The following is a 25,274-nucleotide window of genomic DNA, read 5'->3' as shown; positions in this document are numbered from 1 at the left end:
CTGCTGGGAGTCGATCGTCATCCAAGAGGGGAAGTCGGAAGACCACTTGTACTACTTCCAGTAAGCAATTGACTGTCCAACAGTCCTTTGCGAGGAAGATGAAATATCACAGCAGTCATCCTGCTGCAAAGCAGATAACTCAGGCCTTGGCAGCCTGGGCGGTGAGAAACGTGGTTCCGGTATCCATCGTTAATTCAGAGGCAACTATAGACTTGATTGAGGTACTGTGTCCCCGGTACCAAATACCATCTAGGTTCCATTTCTCTAGGCAGGCGATACCGAAAATGTACACAGACCTCAGAAAAAGACTCACCAGTGTCCTAAAAAATGCAGTTGTACCCAATGTCCACTTAACCACGGACATGTGGACAAGTGGAGCAGGGCAGACTCAGGACTATATGACTGTGACAGCCCACTGGGTAGATGTATTGCCTCCAGCAGCAAGAACAGCAGCGGCGGCACCAGTAGCAGCATCTCGCAAACGCCAACTCGTTCCTAGGCAGGCTACGCTTTGTATCACCGCTTTCCAGAATAGGCACACAGCTGACAACCTCTTACGGCAACTGAGGAAGATCATCGCAGAATGGCTTACCCCAATTGGGCTCTCCTGGGGATTTGTGACATCGGACAACGCCAGCAATATTGTGCGTGCATTACATCTGGGCAAATTCCAGCACGTCCCATGTTTTGCACATACATTGAATTTGGTGGTGCAGAATTATTTAAAAAACGACAGGGGCGTGCAAGAGATGCTGTCGGTGGCCCAAAGAATTGCGGGCCACTTTCGGCATTCAGGCACCGCGTACAGAAGACTGGAGCACCACCAAACATTCCTGAACCTGCCCTGCCATCATCTGAAGCAAGAGGTGGTAACGAGGTGGAATTCAACCCTCTATATGCTTCAAAGGATGGAGGAGCAGCAAAAGGCCATTCAAGCCTATACATCTGCCCACTATATAGGCAAAGGAGGGGGAATGCACCTGACTCAAGCGCAGTGGAGAATGATTTCAACGTTGTGCAAGTTTCTGCAACCCTTTGAACTTGCCAAACGTAAAGTCAGTTCAGACACTGCCAGCCTGAGTCAGGTCATTCCCCTCATCAGGCTTTTGCAGAAGAAGCTGGAGACATTGAAGGAGGAGCTAAAACAGAGCGATTCCGCTAGGCATGTGGGACTTGTGGATGGAGCTCTTAATTCGCTTAACCAGGATTCACGGGTGGTCAATCTGTTGAAATCAGAGCACTACTATTTTGGCCACCGTGCTCGATCCTAGATTTAAAACCTACGTTGTATCTCTCTTTCCGGCAGACACAAGTCTGCAGAGGTTCAAAGACATGCTGGTGAGAAAATTGTCAAGTCAAGCGGAACGTGACCCGTCAACATCTCCTCCTTCACATTCTCCCGCAACTGGGGGTGCGAGGAAAAGGCTAAGAATTCCTAGCCCACCCGCTGGCGGTGATGCAGGGCAGTCTGGAGCGAGTGCTGACATCTGGTCCGGACTGAAGGACCTGCCAATGATTACTGACATGTCGTCTACTGTCACTGCATATGATTCTCTCACCATGGAAAGAATGGTGGAGGATTATATGAGTGACCGCATCCAAGTAGGCACGTCAGACAGTCCGTACGTATACTGGCAGGAAAAAGAGGCAATTTGGAGGCCCTTGCACAAACTGGCTTTATTCTACCTAAGTTGCCCTCCCTCCAGTGTGTACTCCGAAAGAGTGTTTAGTGCAGCCGCTCACCTTGTCAGCAATCGGCGTACGAGGTTACTTCCAGAAAATGTGGAGAAGATGATGTTCATCAAAATAAATTATAATCAATTCCTCCGTGGAGACATTCACCAGCAGCAATTGCCTCCAGAAAGTACACGGGGACCTGAGATGGTGGATTCCAGTGGGGACGAATTAATAATCTGTGAGGAGGGGGATGTACACAGTGAAAGGGGTGAGGAATCGGAGGATGATGATGAGGTGGACATCTTGCCTCTGTAGAGCCAGTTTGTGCAAGAAGAGATTGATTGCTTCTTTTTTGGTGGGGGCACAAACCAACCAGTCATTTCAGTCACAGTCGTGTGGCAGACCCCGTCGCTGAAATGATGGGTTCGTTAAAGTGTGCATGTCCTGTTTATACAACATAAGGGTGGGAGGGCCCAAGGACAATTCCATCTTGCACCTCTTTTTTCTTTCATTTTTCTTTGCATCATGTGCTGTTTGGGGACAATTTTTTGGAAGTGCCATCCTGTCTTGATTGACACTGCAGTGCCACTCCTAGATGGGCCAGGTGTTTGTGTCGGCCACTTGTGTCGCTTAGCTTAGTCACACAGCCACCTTGGTGCGCCTCTTTTTTTCTTTGCATCATGTGCTGTTTGGGGACAATTTTTTGGAAGTTCCATCCTGTCTTGATTGACACTGCAGTGCCACTCCTAGATGGGCCAGGTGTTTGTGTCGGCCACTTGTATCGCTTAGCTTAGTCAAACAGCCACCTTGGTGCGCCTCTTTTTTTCTTTGCATCATGTGCTGTTTGGGGACTATTTTTTCAATCGGCCATCCTGCCTGACACTGCAGTGCCACTCCTAGATGGGCCAGGTGTTTGTGTCGGCCACTTGGGTCGCTTAGCTTAGCCATCCAGCGACCTCGGTGCAAATTGTAGGACTAAAAATAATATTGTGAGGTGTGAGGTGTTCAGAATAGACTGGAAATGAGTGGAAATTATGGTAATTGAGGTTAATAATACTATGGGATCAAAATGACCCCCGAATTCTATGATTTAAGCTGTTTTTTAGGGGTTTTTGAAAAAAACACCCGAATCCAAAACACACCCGAATCCGACAAAAAATTTTCGGTGAGGTTTTGCCAAAACGCGTCCGAATCCAAAACACGGCCGCGGAACCGAATCCAAAACCAAAACACAAAACCCGAAAAATGTCCGGTGCACATCACTAGTTATCAGTGCCTTCACTCCCCACACACATCAATGAGCCTTGGGTGCCCAATAGCAATAGTTTTCATGAGTAGGTTAGGTGCTTTATGTAATTATGAAACTTTAAACCTACCTACATTCACTTGACTACATAACCTTGTTGACCTGCAAAGATTGTGTGTCTTGACGATTTCATAACATATTACAGCAAGAAATGGTTTCCAGCCTCCATGGAGATATCCAACTAAACCCGCTGAGATAAAGGATGATTTTTTTAAATACAGAATGACAGAATCCAGTAATTAGTAATGATCAGAATTCATCAGATGGAACCATGGAAATCTCCTGAGCTTTAGATAACCAATAAGTAATCTTCGTGTTTAACTAAACAGGTTTCCTGATTCTGCAAAACTGGAGCAGCGAACAGAATGTGGACACTGCAAAATGACCCAGGCACAGGGTGAAAAGACATCAACTTTCATCTTTTACAAGAAAAAAATAATTGTGGAAGCAGGAGCATTGTAACTTATTACAGGTTGAGTATCCCTTATCCAAAATGCTTGGGACCAGAGGTATTTTGGATATCGGATTTTTCCGTATTTTGGAATAATTAGATACCATAATGAGATATCATGGTGATGGGACCTAAATCTAAGCACAGAATGCATTTATGTTACATATACACCTTATACACACAGCCTGAAAGTAATTTTAGCCAATATATTTTATAACTTTGTGCATTAAACAAAGTGTGTCTACATTCACACAATTCATTTATGTTTCATATACACCTTATATACACAGCCTGAAGGTCATTTAATACAATATTATTAATAACTTTGTGTATTAAACAAAGTTTGTGTACATTGAGCCATCAAAAAACAAAGATTTCAGTATGTCACTCTCACTCAAAAAAGTCCGTATTTCGGAATATTCCGTATTTCGGAATATTTGGATATGGGATACTCAACCTGTATTACTATCATTTATTGTAAAGCAGCCAACCTGAGAATAGCCCAGTATTGAACAAGAAAAAAAAATAAGATTTTACTCACCGGTAAATCTATTTCTCGTAGTCCGTAGTGGATGCTGGGGACTCCGTAAGGACCATGGGGAATAGACGGGCTCCGCAGGAGACTGGGCACTCTAAGAAAGATTTAGTACTACTGGTGTGCACTGGCTCCACCCTCTATGCCCCTCCTCCAGACCTCAGTTAAGGAAACTGCCCGGAAGAGCTGACATTACAAGGAAAGGATTTTGGAATCCAGGGTAAGACTCATACCAGCCACACCAATCACACCGTATAACTCAAGATAAACTTACCCAGTCAACAGTATGAACAACAAGAGAGCATCAAACAATGGATGCCACCATAACATAACCCTTTATTAAGCAATAACTATATACACGTATTACAGAAAGTCCGCACTTGGGACGGGCGCCCAGCATCCACTACGGACTACGAGAAATAGATTTACCGGTGAGTAAAATCTTATTTTCTCTAACATCCTAGTGGATGCTGGGGACTCCGTAAGGACCATGGGGATTATACCAAAGCTCCCAAACGGGCGGGAGAGTGCGGATGACTCTGCAGCACCGAATGGGCAAACACAAGGTCCTCCTCAGCCAGGGTGTCAAACTTGTAGAACTTAGCAAATGTGTTTGAACCCGAACAAGTAGCTGCTCGGCAAAGCTGTAATGCCGAGACCCCTCGGGCAGCCGCCCAAGAAGAGCCCACTTTCCTTGTGGAATGGGCTTTCACTGATTTTGGATGCGGCAATCCAGCCGCAGAATGAGCCTGCTGAATCGTGTTACAGATCCAGCGAGCAATAGTTTGCTTTGAAGCAGGAGCACCCAGCTTGTTGGATGCATACAGGATAAACAGCGAGTCAGTCTTCCTGACTCCAGCCGTCCTGGCTACATAGATCTTCAAAGCCCTGACTACATCAAGCAACTTGGAATCCTCCAAGTCACGAGTAGCCGCAGGCACCACAATAGGTTGGTTCAAATGAAAAGATGATACCACCTTCGGCAGAAATTGCGGACGAGTCCGTAATGCTGCCCTGTTCATATGGAAAACCAGATAGGGGCTTTTACATGACAAAGCCGCCAATTCTGACACACGCCTAGCCGAAGCTAAGGCCAATAGCATGACCACCTTCCACGTGAGATACTTTAGCTCCACGGTCTTAAGTGGCTCAAACCAGTGGGATTTCAGGAAACCCAACACCACGTTGAGATCCCAAGGTGCCACTGGTGGCACAAAAGGGGGCTGAATATGCAGCACTCCCTTAACAAACGTCTGAACTTCAGGAAGAGAAGCCAGTTCATTTTGAAAGAAAATGGATAGGGCCGAAATCTGGACCTTTATGGACCCCAACTTCAAGCCCATAGTCACTCCAGACTGTAGGAAGTGCAGGAACTGGCCCAGCTGGAATTCCTCTGTAGGGGCCTTCCTGGCCTCACACCAGGCCACATATTTTCACCATATACGGTGATAGTGTTTTGCTGTCACGTCCTTCCTAGCCTTTATCAGCGTAGGAATAACTTCATCCGGAATGCCTTTTTCCGCTAGGATCCTGCGTTCAACCGCCATGCCGTCAAACGCAGCCGCGGTAAGTCTTGGAACAGACAGGGCCCCTGTTGCAACAGGTCCTGTCTGAGAGGCAGAGGCCATGGGTCCTCTGTGAGCATTTCTTGCAGTTCCGGGTACCAAGTCCTTCTTGGCCAATCCGGAACAATGAGTATTGTTCTCACTCCTCTTTTTCTTACGATTCTCAGCACCTTGGGTATGAGAGGAAGAGGAGGAAACACATAGACCGACTGGAACACCCACGGTGTTACTAGTGCGTCCACAGCTATCGCCTGAGGGTCTCTTGACCTGGCGCAATACCTTTGTAGCTTTTTGTTGAGACGGGATGCCATCATGTCCACCTGTGGCAGTTCCCATCGATTTGTAATCTGAGTGAAGACTTCGTGATGAAGTCCCCACTCTCCCGGGTGGAGGTCGTGCCTGCTGAGGAAGTCTGCTTCCCAGTTGTCCACTCCCGGAATTAACACTGCTGACAGTGCTTGCACGTGATTCTCCGCCCAACGAAGAATCCTGGTGGCTTCCGCCATCGCCACTCTGCTTCTTGTGCCGCCCTGGCGGTTTACATGAGCCACTGCGGTGATGTTGTCTGACTGAATCAGCACCGGTTGGTTTCGAAGCAGAGGCTCCGCTTGACTCAGGGCGTTGTATATGGCCCTTAGTTCCAGGATATTTATGTGCAGACAAGCCTCCTGACTTGACCACAACCCTTGGAAGTTTCTTCCCTGAGTGACTGCCCCCCATCCTCGGAGGCTCGCATCCGTGGTCACCAGGACCCAGTCCTGTATGCCGAACCTGCGGCCCTCGAGAAGGTGAGCACTCTGCAGCCACCAGAGAAGAGACACCCTGGCCCTCGAGGACAGGGTGATCAGCCGATGCATCTGAAGATGCGATCCGGACCACTTGTCCAACAGATCCCACTGAAAGATCCTCGCATGGAACCTGCCGAAGGGAATGGCTTCGTACGATGCCACCAACTTTCCCAGGACTCGCGTGCAGTGATGCACCGACACCTGTTTCGGTTTTAAGAGGTCTCTGACTAGAGTCACGAGCTCCTGAGCCTTCTCCGCCGGGAGAAACACCTTCTTCTGGCCTGTGTCCAGAATCATGCCCAGAAAGGGCAGACGCGTCGTAGGAATCAGCTGCGACTTTGGGATATTCAGAATCCAGCCATGCTGCTGCAACACTTCCTGAGAGTGTGCTACGCTGATCAGCAACTGCTCTCTGGACCTCGCCTTTATGAGGAGATCGTCCAAGTATGGGATAACTGTGACTCCTTGCTTTCTCAGGATCACCATCATTTCTGCCATTACCTTGGTAAATATTCTCGGTGCCGTGGAGAGCCCAAACGGCAACGTCTGGAATTGGTAATGACAGTCCTGTACCACAAATCTGAGGTACTCCTGATGAGATGGATAAATGGGGACATGCAAGTAAGCATCCTTGATGTCCAGAGACACCATAAAATCCCCCTCTTCCAGGCTTCCATGGGGGAAGCTGGCAGGGCCGATTTGAGGTAACGGTGAGAGGGCATCACTTCGAATTCCAGCTTGTATCCCTGAGACACAATCTGTATAGCCCAGGGATCCACCTGTGAGCAAACCCACTGGTGGCTGAAATTTCGGAGACGCGCCCCCACCGCTCCTGGCTCCACCTGTGGAGCCCCAGCGTCATGCGGTGGATTTAGTGGAAGCCGGGGAGGACTTCTGTTCCTGGGAACTAGCTGTATGGTGCAGCTTCTTTCCTCTACCCCTGCCTCTGGCAAGAAAGGATGCACCTCTGACTTTCTTGCTTCTTTGTGAACGAAAGGACTGCATTTGGTAATACGGTGCTTTCCTAGGCTGTGAGGGAATATATGGCAAAAGATTTGACTTCCCAGCCGTAGCTGTGGAAACTAGGTCCGAGAGACCGTCCCCAAACAATTCCTCACCCTTGTAAGGTAATACCTCCATGTGCTTTTTGGAGTCGGCATCACCTGTCCATTGCCGAGTCCACAGGACCCTTCTGGCAGAAATTGACATTGCATTTATTCTAGAGCCCAGTAGGCAAATGTCCCTCTGGGCATCCCTCATATATAGGACAGCGTCTTTTATATGCCCCAGGGTCAGTAAAATGGTATCCTTGTCTAAGGTATCCAGTTCCTCAGACAGATTATCTGTCCATGCTGCTACAGCACTACACATCCAGGCCGACACAATTGCCGGCCTCAGTAGAGTACCTGAATGTGTATAAACAGACTTCAGGATACTTTCCTGCTTCCTATCGGCAGGATCCTTTAGGGAGGCCGTATCCTGTGACGGCAGGGCCACCTTCTTAGATAAGCGTGTCAGAGCTTTATCTACCCTAGGGGAGGATTCCTAGCGCATCCTGTCCGTTGGCGGGAAAGGGTACGCCATAAGTAACCTTTTGGAAATCAGCACTTTCCTATCGGGGGAATCCCACGCTTTTTCACATAACTCATTTAACTCATGTGAAGGGGGAAAAGTCACCTCTTGCTTTTTCTCCCCATACATATAAACCCTCTTGTCAGGGACAGGGTTTACCTCTGATATGTGCAATACATCCTTCATTGCTATAATCATGTAGCGGATGGCTTTAGCCATTTTAGGCTGCAATTTTGCATCATCGTCATCGACACTGGAGTCAGAATCCGTGTCGATATCTGTGTCAACAATTTTGGATAGTGGGCGCTTCTGAGACCCTGACGGCCTCTGCGCTGTAGGATCAGGCATGGGCTGAGACCCCGACTGTCCCAAGGCATCAGCTTTATCCAACCTTTTATGCAAGGAGTTTACATTATCATTTAACACCTTCCACATATCCATCCAATCAGGTGTCGGCGCCGTCGGCGGAGACACGTCATTCATCTGCACCTGCTCTGCCTCCACATAGCCCTCCTCGTCAAACATGTCGACACACGCGTACCGACACACCACACACACAGGGGATGCTCTATATGAGGACAGGACCCCCACAAGGCCTTTTGGAGAGACAGAGAGAGAGTATGCCAGCACACACCCCAGCGCTATATGACCCAGGAATCACACAGTAACTTAGTGTTTACCCAGTAGCTGCTGTATATATGATTAAAGCGCTCAATTTATGTGCCCTCCCTCTCTTTTTACCCTCTTTCTACCGTGAGTCTGCAGGGGAGAGCCTGGGGAGCTTCCTCTCAGCGGAGCTGTGGAGAGAAAATGGCGCTGGTGAGTGCTGAGGAAGAAGGCCCCGCCCCCTCAGCGGCGGGCTTCTGTCCCGCAATTTTGTGTAAAATTAATGGGGGGGGCTCATGCATAATACAGTGCCCAGCTGTATATATGCTGCTTTTTTGCCAGGAGGTAATCAATTGCTGCCCAGGGCGCCCCCCCCCTGCGCCCTGCACCCTACAGTGACCGGAGTGTGTGGGTTAGTGTGGGCGCAATGGCGCACAGCTGCAGTGCTGTACGCTACCTCATATGAAGACAGGAGTCTTCTGCCGCCGATTTTGACGTCTTCTTGCTTCAACCCGCCGGCTTCTGTCTTCTGGCTCTGCGAGGGGGACGGCGGCGCGGCTCCGGGAACGTTAGAGAATCCACTAGGACGTTAGAGAAATATAATAAATAAGATCAATAGATCAATTTATCAAGAGAGCGCATTAGCAATTGATTATATCAAGAAATTTCCATAAAAATGACATATTGCCGGGTCGACACGGGTCAGCGTGCGGTGTGAAAGGGGCATAGCCGAAATCCCGGGTCGCATGACCCGGCAATTCAACCTGGGAATAAAGCAGTGTTATTCCCGGGTTGAATACCGGGTCAATGGCAGCGTAAACGGGCAACCGGGTCGATGCATCCCGGGACCCGTTCACTACAACAGGGAGAGGCGGCACGGAGATGATCTCATCTCCCAGCGCGCCTCCACCCCCGCTGCCGGCTCCGCCCCCCGCCGCTATGGCAACCCGCCCGGCATATTGCCGGGTCATGGAAGCCAGCGGCAGCGGCCAATGCCGGATCCCACCCAGGAAGGACCCGTTTCCAATTTCCGGGTGGGATCTGGCATTGGTAGTGTGAAAGGGGTATAAAAGGCAGGGCAGGGAGGGCGCTGTAAGCGCTGGAAATCACAGCGTTATGCTTGACCCATCTCTGCGGAATACCGCTGCAACTTGTCATGTATAGGAGTTCAATGTGTTACTTCCAGCCGGGAGAGGAGTTTTATGTGCAGACCTCTTGGTTAGGTAATTTAGCGTACCTGCCGTTTCTTGGTTCACCGGCGTGATGGTTGGGAAGAGTGAACTCCAAAACACTCGGTGACCCGCTGACAGTAAGTTCAGTGCAAGTCCAAAATGCCTATTTCTCCTTCCTTACAGGTTTCTCTGCTGATATGCAATGGCAGTTTCATCAGAGGACCAGGATTGAACAACTGTAATAAAGTGCTTCCGGAGGGTCATGAACATGCTATGTAGCAGTGGCGGAACTGTGAGAGGCAGTGGAGTCAGCTGCCGCTGGGCTCCTGACCTCAAGGGGGCACTTCTCCTCCACTGTCTCCCACTGCCTGACGATCGCTCGCTGCTACTTTTTTTTTTATCGTTCTTGCAGACGGAGGAGCTGTGTCAGTGACACGGCAGCTGCCTCCTGTATCTACAGAGAGCTGGCACTGGCTGCAGCTAGGGGGAGCTCCAGAGAGCAGCTCCTCCCGAGCCCTTCCAGTTAAGCAAGCCAGCCGAGTGAAGCTCTCTGCTCCTCCGTCAGGCTGATGATAGCCAATGGTAGGCACTGGCCTCAAGCTGCACTGTGGAGGGTGTGGGGAAGGTGTAGTTGGGGGTACTGGGGGGCTTTAATAAATGTTGGAAGCAATGTGTGTGCATGATTTTAAGTGAGGTCTGTGTGTGTCTGTGTGTGTGTGTGTGTTTTTAAGGAAAGTTTTGTGTTCAAGTAAAAGAGGCATTTGTGGAGAGGCACGTGTGTGTGTGTGTGTGTGTGTGTGTGTGTGTGTAAGTGAGAGGAATGTGTGTGTGGTGTATGTGTGTAAGTGAGAGATGTGTATGTGTGTGAGTGAGAGTCATGTGTGTGTGAGAGGCATGTGTGTGTGTGTGAGAGGCGTGTGTGTGTGTGTGTGTGTGTGTGTAAGTGAGAGGCATGTGTGTGAGAGGTGTGTGTGAGGCATGTGTGTGAGAGGTGTGTGTGTGAGGCATGTGTGTGTGAGGCATGTGTGTGTGAGGCATGTGTGTGTGAGGTGTGTGTGTGAGGCGTGTGTGTGTGTGAGGTGTGTGTGAGAGGTATGTGTTTGAGAGGCGTGTGTGTGTGTGTGTGTGTGTGTGTGTGAGTGAGAGGCATGTGTGTGTGTGTGTGTGTGTAAGTGAGAGGCGTGTGTGTGTGTGTGTGTGTGTGTGTGTGTGAGAGGCATGTGTGTGTAAGGGAGAGGCATGTGTGTGTAAGGGAGAGGTGTGTGTGTGTAAGTGAGAGGCATGTGTGTGTGTGTGTGTGTGTGTGTGTGTGTGTGTGTGTGTGTGTGTGTGTGTGTGTGTGTAAGTGAGAGGCGTGTGAGAGAGGCAGGGATTAAAGGAGGCATTTGAGCATTTCTACAGGACTATGGGGTTCATTCTGACCCGATCGCACGTTGCAGTTTATCGCAGCGGTGTGACCGGGTCAGAACTGCGCATGTCCGACGGCCAAAGGGCGTCGCCACGCTACGATCGTCTCTGCCTGGTTGAGTCAGAGGCGGTCGCGCGGGGGGAACGGCGGCGTTTGGCCGCCGCTTTGTTGGCGTGGCCGGACCGTGCGGGGGGGCGGGCCGCAGCGGCTGCGTAATGTCACACGCAGCCGCTGCGGCCCGGGGAGCGACGAGTAGCTCCCGGCCAGCACGCTAAAGCTGCGCTGACCGGGAGCTACTCCTGAAGTGCAAAAGTATCGCCGCTGTGCGATGCTTTTGCACTTCTGCGGGGGGGGGGGGGGCGTCACTGACATGCGGGGCGGGATAGCCCTGTGCTGGGTGTCACCCTGCATGTCTATGGACATGATCGTAGCCCTGTAAAATTTTGCAGGGCTACGATCAACTCAGAATGACCCCTTATGTACAGAGCACACACCAAACACACCTGGTCTGGGTACACGCTACCTTACAAACATATGGAGGGGTGTCTGTTTCTGAATGTGTGTGTGTGTGTGTGTGTGTGTGTAAGTGAGAGGCGTGTGTGTGTGTGTGTGTGTGTGTGTGTGTGTGTGTGTGTGTGTAAGTGAGAGGCATGTGTGTAAGTGAGAGGCATGTGTGTGTGTTTAAATGAAAGCGGTGTGTGTGTGTGCGTGTGTTTTTAAGTGAAGGAGGCATCTGCGAGCGTGTGTGAGTGAGTGAAAGAGGCATGTGTAAGTGAGAGGCATGTGTGTGTTTTTAAGTGAAAGAGGCATGTGTGTGTTTAAGTGAAAGAGGCTTGTGTGTGTTTAAGTGAAAGAGGCTTGTGTGTGTTTAAGTGAAAGAGGCATGTGTGTGTTTAAGTGAAAGGCGTTTGTGTGTTAAAGTGAAAGCGGCGTGTGTATGTTTAAGTGAAAGAGGAGTGTGTGTTTTTAAGTGAAAGAGGCGTGTGTGTTTTTAAGTGAATGAGGTGTTTATGTGTTTTTATATATATCGGCACACCACTGCGCCAAAGCGTCTCCATCGAGAACCGCTGGCGGGTGAGGGAGCACAGTAGGTGTACTATAAAGGTATGCTGCAGTCTGTTTTATTGTAATGACTGACTTGGAATGCGTCCACTTTGTATGTGTATCTATTCTATATTACTATTGGGAAAGGTACCTGAGCACGCTACTACAGTTCACCCTGAGTGCCGGATAGTTACATATGGTATGTGTGTGTATATGTAGGGGGGCACCAACATTTATCATGCTCCCAGGCGACTGGGACGAACTTACGCCACTGCTATGTAGGGGGTATTTTCACACCACATTAGGTAATACCAGTACTAACTAATGTACATAGACACTGGTACAGCACAAAGATAGTGTACACAGACACTAGCGCAGCACATAGGGGGTGATTCAATTGTTTTTCTCCACACCTACCACTAGTGGCAGTGAGCATTTCAATTGTTGTTCTGCTTAGACTCCCGTTAGCCGCAGGGGGGGGGGGGGATTTCTTATTGCAGCTTCTTGAGGTGCGAGAATAAATGTGTGCAAAGTCTATGGTTTAGGCATGGGAGTTTGAGAACCCTAACCAGGACTTCAGATGGGATTAGCCGCTATTTGCGGCTACACCCCGTCTAGTTTGGCACTATCAGTGCGATAAAAACAACATTTGAATTGCAACTCCCAATCTCCGGTCATTTTAGATGGGAGATCGGGTGCACAAAAACAATTGAATTGCCCCCATAATGTACACAGCATACAAGGGCACTGCTACCATAAGGCAGCTGCCTAAAGGCACCGGCACCTGAGGGGGCAGCACTATGCGCTGCTGGAATAGTAATAAGAATATCTCTCAAAATAACATCCTTATTTTCCTATAGCTTGTAAGCTTGCAAGATGGGCCTTCCTACCTCTATGACTGTTTGTAATTACCCAGTTTTGTTATATCATTGGCCCTCATTCCGAGTTGTTCGCTCGCAAGCTGCTTTTAGCAGCTTTGCACACGCTAAGCCGCCGCCTACTGGGAGTGAATCTTAGCTTAGCAGAATTGCGAACGAAAGATTAGCAGAATTGCGAATAGACACTTCTTAGCAGTTTCTGAGTAGCTCCAGACTTACTCGGCATCTGCGATCAGTTCAGTCAGTTTCGTTCCTGGTTTGACGTCACAAACACACCCAGCGTTCGCCCAGACACTCCTCCGTTTCTCCAGCCACTCCCGCGTTTTTCCCAGAAACGGCAGCGTTTTTTCACACACACCCATAAAACGGCCAGTTTCCACCCAGAAACACCCACTTCCTGTCAATCACATTACGATCACCAGAACGAAGAAAAAACCTCGCAATGCCGTGAGTAAAATACCTAACTGCATGCGCATTAGCGACTAATCGCTCCGTTGCGAGAAAAAAATAACGAGCGAACAACTCGGAATGACCCCCATTGTTATTTCCAATTGTAAAGCGCAACGGAATTTGCTGCACTATATAAGAAACTGTTAATTAATAAATAAATAATACTTAACACTAGGGTCAGTGACGAATCCTCCAAGTCTTGCTGAGACTGCAGTGCAGACAGTGTGACGTCTGATGCTGTGCAGTGCTGCGCTCAGTGCCCGCCCTCTTGTCTCTCCGCATAGTGGCTGCTCCCTCCCCCCAGGACCAGCCACCAATATACTGCTGTCTTTTTGTCCCTTTCCCGACCCTCCCAAAGTTCCACTCCCTCCCTCAGAGCCTCTACCCATTCCTTCTCCTTCTCCTCCCTATAAACTAATCCCAGCCCAGCCAGCTCTGTGAATCTAACCCGAGAAAATGACTACAACCTCCTAGGGATGGCCGTGGGTGTACTCACCATCAATGGGAAACCTGGAAGGGACCATCGATGGTAGCAAACTACGTAATGGTGGACCATTGATGGTCTCAAGTTGGATTAAATGAGCTAACACTGGGGTGCATGAGAAGATGTGATCACAAAAAGATGAATTCAAAATGTAATGAAATAAAGAAAAGGCACTGATCCACTGATCACCACTTCTAGATCTGGGCTGCATGTGGTATGTCGCCACATTGTTTAAATAACAATCACGGAGGCTCTGCACTCACCATAATAAACAATGGGGACTTAGTTGATGTTTTCTATAATATGTATATATACAGTCACTTGTGAGGTTATTTGAGGGGTGATAGGCTAAAATATTGCATAGGGCGATGTGACACCTTTGCACCGGCCATGGCACTATACAGTGTGCACAGACATGGACACACAGTATAGTCATAGATATGAGCATCAGTGCAGCATACAGTGTGCACAGACACCAATGACGCATATAATGTACATAGGCACCGATGCCACATACAGATGTGTCCACGTACATCTAGCCTCCTTGCGCATTAAACAGCTCTTTTAGTCACACCATGCCGTGGCTCGGTAGCGCTGACTGTCTTTACGTAACTTTATTCATTAAAATGAGGCTTATTCCCAAAACGATGCGAACAGGATGCACAAGCAGCTTCTGCTGATTAAAATAATGTGTGCCATGCCTATATTGTGTGTGTGATCGCGGCAGTATCTGCATACGAAATGCTACATTACAGTGTTTTCCTAGAAAACACTGTAACGTACCATTTTCGTATGCAGTTAGAGCCGCAGACGCACACAGAATATAGGCATGCCGGATATCATTTTAATCAGCAGAGTCTGTTTGCGCATCCTATCCTATAGTGATGCGATTGAGACGTATTTTCAGTAAAAAACAGACACCCAATGCTAATGGAGTTGTACAGGACAGACACCGATGCTGCATATAATATACACAGACACCGATGCTGAATATAATATATATATTAGATAGACAGATACCCATGACCCATATAATGTACGTAGGCACCAGTGCTTAATTATAATGTACACTGACAAATGATTCCACATATAATGTACATAGGCACCAATGCCGTATATAATGTACATAGACACCGATGCCGCATATAATGTACATAGACACTGATGCCGCATATAATGTACATAGACACTGATGCCGCATATAACGTACATAGAAACAGATGCCGCATATAACGTACATAGACACAGATGCCGCATATAACGTACATAGACACAGATGCCGCATAGAACGTACATAGACACAGATGCCGCATAGAACGTACATAGACACAGATGCCGCATATAACGTACATAGGCACAGATGCCGCATATAACGTACATAGTGCCGCATATAACGTACATAGGCACAGATGCCGCATATAACGTACATAGACACAGATGCCGCATATAACGTACATAGCGGGTAATTCTGAGTTGATCGCAGCAGTAAGTTTGTTAGCAATTGGGCAAAACCATGGGGGTAATTCCAAGTTGATCGCAGCAGGGATTTTGTTAGCAATTGGGCAAAACCATGGGGGTAATTCCAAGTTGATCGCAGCAGGAATTTTTTTAGCAATTGAGCAAAACCATGTGCGCTGCAGGGGAAGCAGATATAATATGTGCAGAAAGAGTTAGATTTGGGTGGGTTATTTTGTTTCTGTGCAGGGCAAATACTGGCTGCTTTATTTTTACACTGCAATTTAGATTGCAGATTGAACACACCACACCCAAATCTAACTCTCTCTGTACATGTTATATCTGCCTCCCCTGCAGTGCACATGGTTTTGCCCAACTGCTAAAAAAATTCCTGCTGCGATCAACGTGGAATTACCCCCCATGTGCACTGTAGGGGAGGCAGATTTAACATGTGCAGAGAGAGTTAGATTTGGGTGTGGTGTGTTCAATCTGCAATCTAATTTGCAGTGTAAAAATAAAGCAGCCAGTATTTACCCTGCACAGAAATAAAATAACCCACCCAAATCTAACTCTCTCTGCACGTGTTATATCTGCCTCCCCTGCAGTGCACATGGTTTTGCCCAACTGCTAAAAAAATCCCTGCTGCGATCAACTTGGAATTACCCCCCATGTGCACTGCAGGGGGGGACAGATATAACATTTGCAGAGAGAGTTAGATTTGGGTGGGTTATTTTGTTTCTGTGCAGAGTAAATACTGGCTGCTTTATTTTTACACTGCAATTTAGATTTCAGTTTGAATACACCCCACCCAAATCTCTCTCTGCACATGTTACATCTGCCACCCCCGCAGTGCACATGGTTTTGCCCAACTGCTAACAAATTTGTTGCTGCGATCAACTCAGAATTAGGCCCATAGTGCCGCATATAACGTATATAGACACAGATGCCGCATATAACGTACATAGTGCCACATATAATGTACATAGACACAGATGCCGCATATAACGTACATAGACACAGATGCTGCATATAATGTACATAATGCCGCATATAGTGTACGGAGACAGCGATGCCGCATATACTGTACACAGGTACCCGTGCCGCATATACTGTACACAGGTACCCGTGCCGCATATACTGTACACAGGTACCCGTGCCGCATATACTGTACACAGGTACCCGTGCCGCATATACTGTACACAGGTACCAGTGCCGCATATACTGTACACAGGTACCCATGCCGCATATACTGTACACAGGTACCAGTGCCGCATATACTGTACACAGGTACCAGTACTGCATATACTGTACACAGGTACCAGTGCTGCATATACTGTACACAGGTACCAGTGCTGCATATACTGTACACAGGTACCAGTGCTGCACATAATATAAACCGGCACTGATGCTGCATATAATGTACATAGGCCCTCGTTCCGAGTTGATCGCTCGCCAGCTGTTTTTAGCAGCCATGCAAATGCATAGTCGCTGCCCACGGGGGAGTGTATTTTCACTTTGCAAGTCTGAGAACGCCTGTGCAGCCGAGCTCTGCAAAAAAACATTTTGTGCAGTTTCAGAGTAGGTCTGAACTTACTGAGCCCTTGCGATCACTTCAGTCTTTTTGGTGCCGGAATTGACGTCAGACACCCGCCCTCCAAACGCTCGGACACGCCTGCGTTTTCCCTACCACTCCCAGAAAACGGTCAGTTGACACCCATGAACCCCCTCTTCCTGTCAATCATCTTGCAATCGGCTGTGCGTATGGATTCTTCATTAAATCCAGCGTTCAGATACGATCCGCATTGTACCCGTACGACGTGCGTGCACATTGCGGTGCATGCGCAGTAGAGACCTGATCACAGCGCAGCAAAAATAGGCAGCGTGCGATCAACTCAGAATGACTCCCATAGTCATCAGTGCTGCATATAATGTACACTGACATGCATCGATGCCACATATAATGCAGACAGGGATCAGTGTGTACATACAGATGGGTCCACGTTTATCTTGACCTTTAATGGGATTAACGGAGACTGTCCAGTCGGATTTAATCCCCTACTGTAATGACTTAATCCCCTGCTGTATTGTTCTCTGTATTGTATTGCAGCTGAGAACAATAGATGAAGGGTTTATGCTAATAAGTCATGTTGTGCCTAGGCGCAGAAAACTAGTCAAGATAACCGTGGACCCATCTGTAGACACCTGACTAGAATATAGTGCACATATCACATTTGTGTTTGTTTGTAAACTCGAGCTGGGTGCTTGGGCTGGGTTGGAGCAGGAGGAACATTATGGAATACTGGACAGTCTAAGATAGCGTCTACTCATGGACAACAGTGGAAGCAGGAACACCTGTGTGAGGTTGATAGATGAATAGCTGCTGGCACTCGTAGGCACTGGCGGTGCATCTGGAATCTGTATGAAACTTAGGACCCGATTCAGACCTGATTGCTGTGCTGCTAATTTTGTTGTCTTGCAATCCGATAGTCGCCACCCAAGGGGGAGTGTAATCTCGCCCCGTGCAAGTGTGCGATCGTATGTGCACGCCGTGCGAAAATGTCCCTCAGTCAGCGGACAGCTGCAAAACCGTTTGTAACTCACTCACCATCAAATGATTTTTCCAGTCTGTGCGTAGCCTAGGACATACTCCTACAGTGTGAAAGGAACAGCATTTGTCCTGACACTCCCAGAAAACGGCAATTTACCACCCACAAACAGCCTCTTACCGACAATCAGCTTGCGAGTGGCTGTGAGATCTACATTTTTAAACCAGCTTGTCTCTGTTCGGCAACGTGCGTGCGCATTGCGGTGCATACGCAGTCAACCAATAATCGCCTGCTGCGCGGAAACGCACAGCAGCGATCAGGTCTGAATCAGGCCCTTAGATACTGAACACACAGCTGAAGGAATACTGTATAACCAGACTATAGAAGACTCCGGAATGGAGCTGGAATGCAGGAGTCACCGGAATGGAACTGGAATACAAGAGCCAGTAATGCTGTGGGCAACTTCTCCACTGGCTCACTTCTCCACTTTTATCACTGCTTAGTACATGTTGCCCTAAGTCTCTAGACAGGTAATCTGCAGGAGCTCACAGGAAACATCTTAGCAGGTTAAAGTCAGCATTACACTGGCTATTCTTGGCTCACAAGGAAGTCCTTATATACCCCTGGCTGTCCAGAGATTGGTTGAGAGTGTCATGTGATTGCAAGCCGATTCCCAGTTGGTGTTTGATTGCTCACGTGATCCAGACTGTTATGGCTGCGCCCAGCAGCCAGTGATGAGAGAGAAACTGCACCTGATAGCCTGGGGAAAACATGGAGGATGCGATGAGATATGGATACTGCAGCAGGACCCAGGTGACTTGCCTTGTGACTGAGACACTGAGCAGGGACACTGGTAAGTGACCCGGTCAGTGAACATAACAGCACAATTTGTGAGAGTACACAGGCACATCTGTAAGTAACATACACTCAGATAGAGAATGTATGTAAACATATTTGCCAGAGACTCGTATTTTCAAAATGAACTTTTGAAGCGATGAATTATATCTAGAAGGACCTTAGTCTGTATATGAACAGTGGGTGTGTTTGTAAGCTTGTGCATTGTATATTGCAGCTTTGGTATGTGCTTTTTGTCAATCATTACATGTGTGTATCTGGGGTCCTCTCAGGAAACCAACCTAATGGTGTTCTGTGCACTGATTGCCCTATAGACACAGCCTGACCATGTATTCATCTCTCCTTCTATCTTCTCCACCTTTTCCTGCCACTCTCAGAAGGACTGCTAGCGTCACCACTGCCCCAAGCCACTAGTGCAAAAAGGAAAATAAACTCATATTAAGCCATTCTTTTGTGCCTCACTCCTCAGACAGCCAGACCCCCTGAATGCTCGGAAGCCCCGTCTGTGTAAAAATAGAAACGTTTAGCTGTGCCTTAGATCCTGTAGCAGTTTCAGAGTAACATCTGCTGACTGGCTTCCTCCATCGAGAGTTTTTTGGCCTCCATATCAAAGGCAACGGGAACAATAGCCCCAAACGCGCACAGAATCTGCACCTTCCTCCTGGCTCAAAGCAGCAGTTAACCCACGCAATTCAACATGAAGTATTCAGCAATAAATGTAATGTTTGTATAAGTATTCAATAAAAATAAACAGATAAATAAATAAAAGGGAAACGCAACATATAAAATGGCAATTATAACATAGGTCCTGATTAAAGTTAAAAAGCAAGCAACTTGGCAAAACCATGTTGCCCTGCAGGTGGGGCAGATGGGTGTGGTTCATCAAATCGACAGTATCTAGGTCGACAATGTTTAGGTCGACCACTATAGGTCGACAGTCACTAGGTCGACATGGATGGAAGGTCGACAGGGTTTCTAGGTCGACATGTGCTAGGTCGACAGGTCTAAAGGTCGACATGAAGATTTATTTATTTTGTGTCGTTTTCTTCGTAGAGTGACCGGGATCCCAAATTAGTGCACCGCTTCGCTCGCCATGCTTCGGGCATGGTGCCTTCACTCGCTACCGCTTCGCTCGGCACACTTTACCGTTCCAATCGTAGTCCACGTGGATCGTTAAGTATGAAAAAAATCAAAATAAGAAAAAAAAATGTGAAAAACTCATGTCGACCTTTAGACCTGTCGACCTAGCACATGTCGACCTAGAACCCCTGTCGACCTTCCATCCATGTCGACCTATAGTGGTCGACCTAAACATTGTCGACCTAGATACTGTCGATCTTTAGACCGGATCCCGGGGCAGATGTAACATGTGCAGAGAGATTAAGATTTGCGTGGGGTATGTTCAAACTGAAATTTAGTGTAAAAATAAAGCAGTCTTAACATTTGTGGGCTGCATTCAGAAGCAGCCAGTATTTAACCTGCACAAAATAAAAACAAATATAAATGGGGGCGTGGCCTGGAGGCTGGTGGAGCAGGCTGTGTTTTGTGAGAGCTCTCAGGGATCTGAGAGTTTATGCCATAAAAACACAGAATATACGAGAGATATCGGCCCAAAACATCTGGTATACCCTCCTGGAGTGTTGGAGCAGGTGGAGAGGACGAGCTGCGGAATCGGGGAGCCGGTTTCCTGGCTCCCGCGGATTGCGGCCTACTCGTCGCCCAGAAGCCGGGACCTAAATTACACGCTGTCCCCCGGCCGGGTGGACGGCCTGCTCGGGGAGCTAGACGGACCCGCCGTGACCCTGATACCCGCGGGGACATCACTGCTCGCTGCACCGGGACCCTGACGGCTGGTTAGGGGAGACGGGAGTCCGGGCGGCTGCGGGACAGCGCACCTCGGAGCGCGAACGGCGGCCATCTTGAAAAGAGAGGAGAGGGGAGACGAAGCAGCGGTGGACCGGAGGAAAAGCTCGGCGGCCCTCAGAGGTGAGAGTCCTACTGCGGCTGCTATACGGAAGTGGCAGAGCATATCCCCCCCAGGCAGTGACACCACCCAGAAAGACCACAGGCCCGGCCGGAGCTCCCCCCCTGTCTATTAGGCTGATAGTACTTGGCCAATTAAAAGGAGTACCCCCCTCAGTTACTGCTATACCGGAGATAGCAGGTGAACACCCGAAGGGTCAGATTCTCCTGGAGTGGAGGTGGAGGCCCCCCTGCGGTCACGTTCTGACCTGCTGAAAACCTGCACTTGGTGGTGGACCCAGTGTGCCTCGGCCCCCTGCGGGTCCGCCCGCGGATGTGGGTGGCCCGTGAGACGGAACAGAAGAGCGGCGCAGACCGCAGTATTTAGCAGAAGCCCACCACTGACCCTTTTGACTGACACTGTTGACCTCGGGACGCATCACTCAGTAGTAGCAGACGAATCCTCCATCTGACTGGACCTCTCTTTTGCAGCAGTGCCACACTCCTGGCCCTACACCTGGCGCCACCAAGAACCTTCCCTCGGCAAGTTAGTATTATCCTTCCGGGTGGCCTTGGGCTTTATCCTGACCCTCTGCAAATTGCGGCCCGACCCTTAGTGTACCTGGGCGGCCTGGGGTGCGGGACAGAAGTTCCCCCCAACGATACATAGGCACAAAGAAGAGGATGGCTAGTTACATAGTCTTGCAAGCCTTGCTCATGCCAATGTAAAGCGAGTAGTATCCCCTACCCTTGCCAATATCTACATGACATCCTGGTAATACCAGAGACAGCGGAGCCTTTAACTTTCCATATCTTACGTGATCAGAACTGCCGAGCTCTCTTACCCTGGCCTTAGCATGCCTTCCAGACGCAGCAAGCCGGCTAAGCCCGCGCAGCAGCTTTCATTTTTCAAGTCATCCCCTAAGTTGCCGGGCCCTAAACCCACTGGGTCCTCTGTTACAGAAACAGTACCGCAAACTCCCCCCTCTCTGGAGATACCTCCGCTCGCTTCCACAGCTGCTACAAGCCTGGATAAAGTTGGAGATGGAGATGCTCTGACCGTGGGCACTATGAAACTCCTTCTGTCTCGCTTTAAAGACGACGTGGCAGCGGAGTTCCGTACCACATTAACAGCGTGTCAACAATCCATAGATGACCAAGGGGGACGTACTGACCATTTGGAAAATAAAATGGAAGAGGTCGTGGGGTCCCATAACTGCCTACTAGACTCCCATGACGCTTTGGAGGCAGAGGTGAAGCTTCTGCGGGACAAAGTCACAGAGCTGGAGGACAGATCACGACGCGGCAACCTTAAATTGCGGGGAGTCCCCGAATCAGTGTCACATAGCAGTTTACACGATTATGCTGTGGCCCTATTCAAAGCTCTATTACCCCAGTCCCCTTCGGCAGATTTCATTATTGACCGAATACACCGATTGCCAAAGGCGAAAGCGGCCCCAGGAGACGCGCCTAGAGACGTCCTGATGAAAATGCACTACTTTCACGTTAAGGAGGCATTACTGAAAGCATCAAGACCGACGTCGGACAACTCTTCAGCCCTTAAAGGACTTCAGCTTTTCGGGGACTTGTCTGCAGCTACTCTTTACAAACGGCGTTCCTTTCACCCCATTACGGCAGCTCTCAGGAAGGCGGATATCCCTTACCGCTGGGGCTTCCCCACCAAGCTACTGATCCATCGAGATGGCTCCACTGTCTCTATTTCTACAGCAGATGAAGGGGCAAAGTTGCTCAAATCCTGGAACATTGCGGAACCCTCAGCGGACTCCTCACCCCGTCGACTTCAGCAGGACTGGTCCGCGGTGAAGTGAGGTGGCATGCTCGGGATCGGATACCGTCCGCAGAAGCTATCTCGGTAACGTAATGACTCTAGTGACTCTCCAGTTATGGTTATCGGAGTTTGAGGTATAAGATGAGTCGCTGGAGAGATCCTAACGACGCTTCTGACGTCAGTGTCTGTCTCTATGCCTTGTGTCCAGACTGGACAGTTTTTGTTAAGTAATGTTTGTTCCTCATGTTCTATTTACATGCATATGTCCCTATATGTCTTAATATTACCAGGATGTTTCTGTTTCTGTTTATGTGTTTAGTATAGAAGGTAGTATAAAGTATGGCAACGGGTAGGCGCTACGCCACTAACCCCCCCCCCCCCCTTAGCCTACACAGCCGCCTTATCATGGCGACTGGTTATGATCTCAAGGGAGATCAATTCAGTTTTGTTTTTTTTCTGTCTGCCTTCCCACCCCCGGAAATGTTTCCCTTCCCCTATCAGGTATATCAGCTTAAGCAAGGAAATCGGTCATCGGAACTATTAGCTCTTTTTGCAAAGGATTATGGTTAACATAGTTTCTATCAATGCCAAAGGGCTCAATTCCCCTCACAAACGAAGAGTTGCCTTAAATTTTTTTTATAAACTTAAAGCACATGTGGTGGCAGTACAGGAGACACACTTCCAGAGCCAAAATCCCCCCTCATTTACTAACACACGTTACCCCCTCTGTTACATGGCAAATGGGCCCGCCAAGAAAGCTGGTGTGGCTCTCCTTATAGCACAACATTGCTCGTTTGTTCTGTCCGATAAATATGAAGACCCAGACGGGAGATATCTAATCTTAGTGGGTAAATTGAATAATGTAGAGACTACCTTGGTCTCCTGTTATGCGCCCAACGCCAAACAAATCCCATTCCTTAGAACCTTCTGTAGAACTCTCAAGGAACGTATGAAGGGAGCCCTTTTGATCTTAGGGGACTTCAATATGGTACTGGACCCCGTTGTTGACCGCTCCCGTCCGACCCGGGCCCTCCGTAGCAGCCCGCCTCAGGACCCCTCAGGCAAATTTAGCCAACTGCTGGCTGAGTACGCGCTATATGATGTCTGGAGGGCTAAACACCCACGAGAACGAGATTACACTTTTTATTCCCATGTCCATAGTTCGTACTCTCGTATAGACTTAGCATTAGCGGATAGATGGACATTAGCGACTATTAGCAAGATAGACATATTACCTATGTCTTGGTCTGATCACTCTCCGATTATTGTTGTTTGGGATATTAGTAAGAGGGTGGTTCCCCACGGCCCCTGGAGAATGGGCCAACACCTGTTGGCTCATCCTGAGGCTCACCAGGCCATTCAGCAATCTCTGGACTTATATTTGACCACTAATTGCCCCGGAGACACATCTGTTTTTACCCATTGGTGTTCCCTGAAGGCCGTGATTAGAGGCTCTGCAATTCAAATCGCAGCTAGACTTAAGCGCGAATACAGGAAGAGACACGAATCAGCCGACAGAGAGGCTGCGCGGTTGGAAGCGGCACATAAAATAAGCCCCGACAATAAATCTCTTTTTAAGCAACTCCTTACTGCCCGAGACAAGGTAAACACCTTTGCCTTAACCGAAGTACATCGCAACCTGCAGCGGCTAAATCAAAATTATTATAGGCTTGGTAATAGAGCAGGAAGGTTATTGGCGCGCAAATTAAGAGGACGCAGAGCCAAGGAACGCATACATGCTGTCCATACATCTTCAGGAGTCAATGTAACTGACCCGGTCGAGATAGCGAATGCGTTTGCTGAATACTACTCGCAGCTGTATAACCTCAAGGATGACCCTGACACCCCTCAGCCCACTTTAGCGGACATCAATGGTTTTTTAGACGGGCTATCACTCCCCACTATAGATGCCCAGACCCGTGAATCCCTTAGCGCCCCCTGGTTACTTGACGAAGTCATAGCAGCCATAGATTCCTGTCCAATAAATAAGGCCCCTGGCCCAGATGGGTATCCCTCCAACTTCTACAAAACATTTAAACTAACCCTTGCTCCACTCTTATTGTCAGTATACAATGAAGCCTCTGATTCCACATGCTTCCCGAGAGAGATGTTGGAGGCCCGAATAGTCACCATCCCTAAACCAGGAAAATCCCCTACAGTGGTTCAGAACTACCGCCCTATAGCATTGCTGAACACTGACCTTAAATTGTTCGCCAAGATGGTTGCAAATAGGATCGCCCCTCTCCTGCCAAGTTTGATTAACCCGGACCAGGTAGGTTTTGTTCTGGGCAGGCAAGCGTCGGATAACACACATAGAGTTATTAACTTAAATGACCGCTGCCAGGCCCGGAGCGAGCCTCTTTTGCTTCTCTCTCTGGATGCAGAAAAAGCATTCGATAGGATCCATTGGGACTACCTAAGGGTTACCCTGGGCCATTTTGGATTTGCGGGTAGAATACTCGATTCTATATTGGCTTTGTACTCCTCACCCTCGGCTTCGGTTTTCACCAATGGGTACAACTCCTCCATATTTAATATTACTAATGGGACCCGGCAGGGTTGCCCATTATCACCCCTTATTTTTGTACTAGCGGTGGAGCCTCTGGCGGAGCAAATTAGGATGTCAGATTCAATTATAGGCCCAGAAGTGGGGGGGATGCCGCATAAAATCTGTCTTTTTGCGGATGATATTCTGGTGTGTCTTAGAGAGCCTGAGGCGTCCTTACCCCAT

The sequence above is a fragment of the Pseudophryne corroboree genome, chromosome 10, assembly GCF_028390025.1.
Source record: "Pseudophryne corroboree isolate aPseCor3 chromosome 10, aPseCor3.hap2, whole genome shotgun sequence".
NCBI classification, from domain to species: Eukaryota; Metazoa; Chordata; class Amphibia; order Anura; family Myobatrachidae; genus Pseudophryne; species Pseudophryne corroboree.
Note: the sequence above shows the minus strand (reverse complement) of the source record.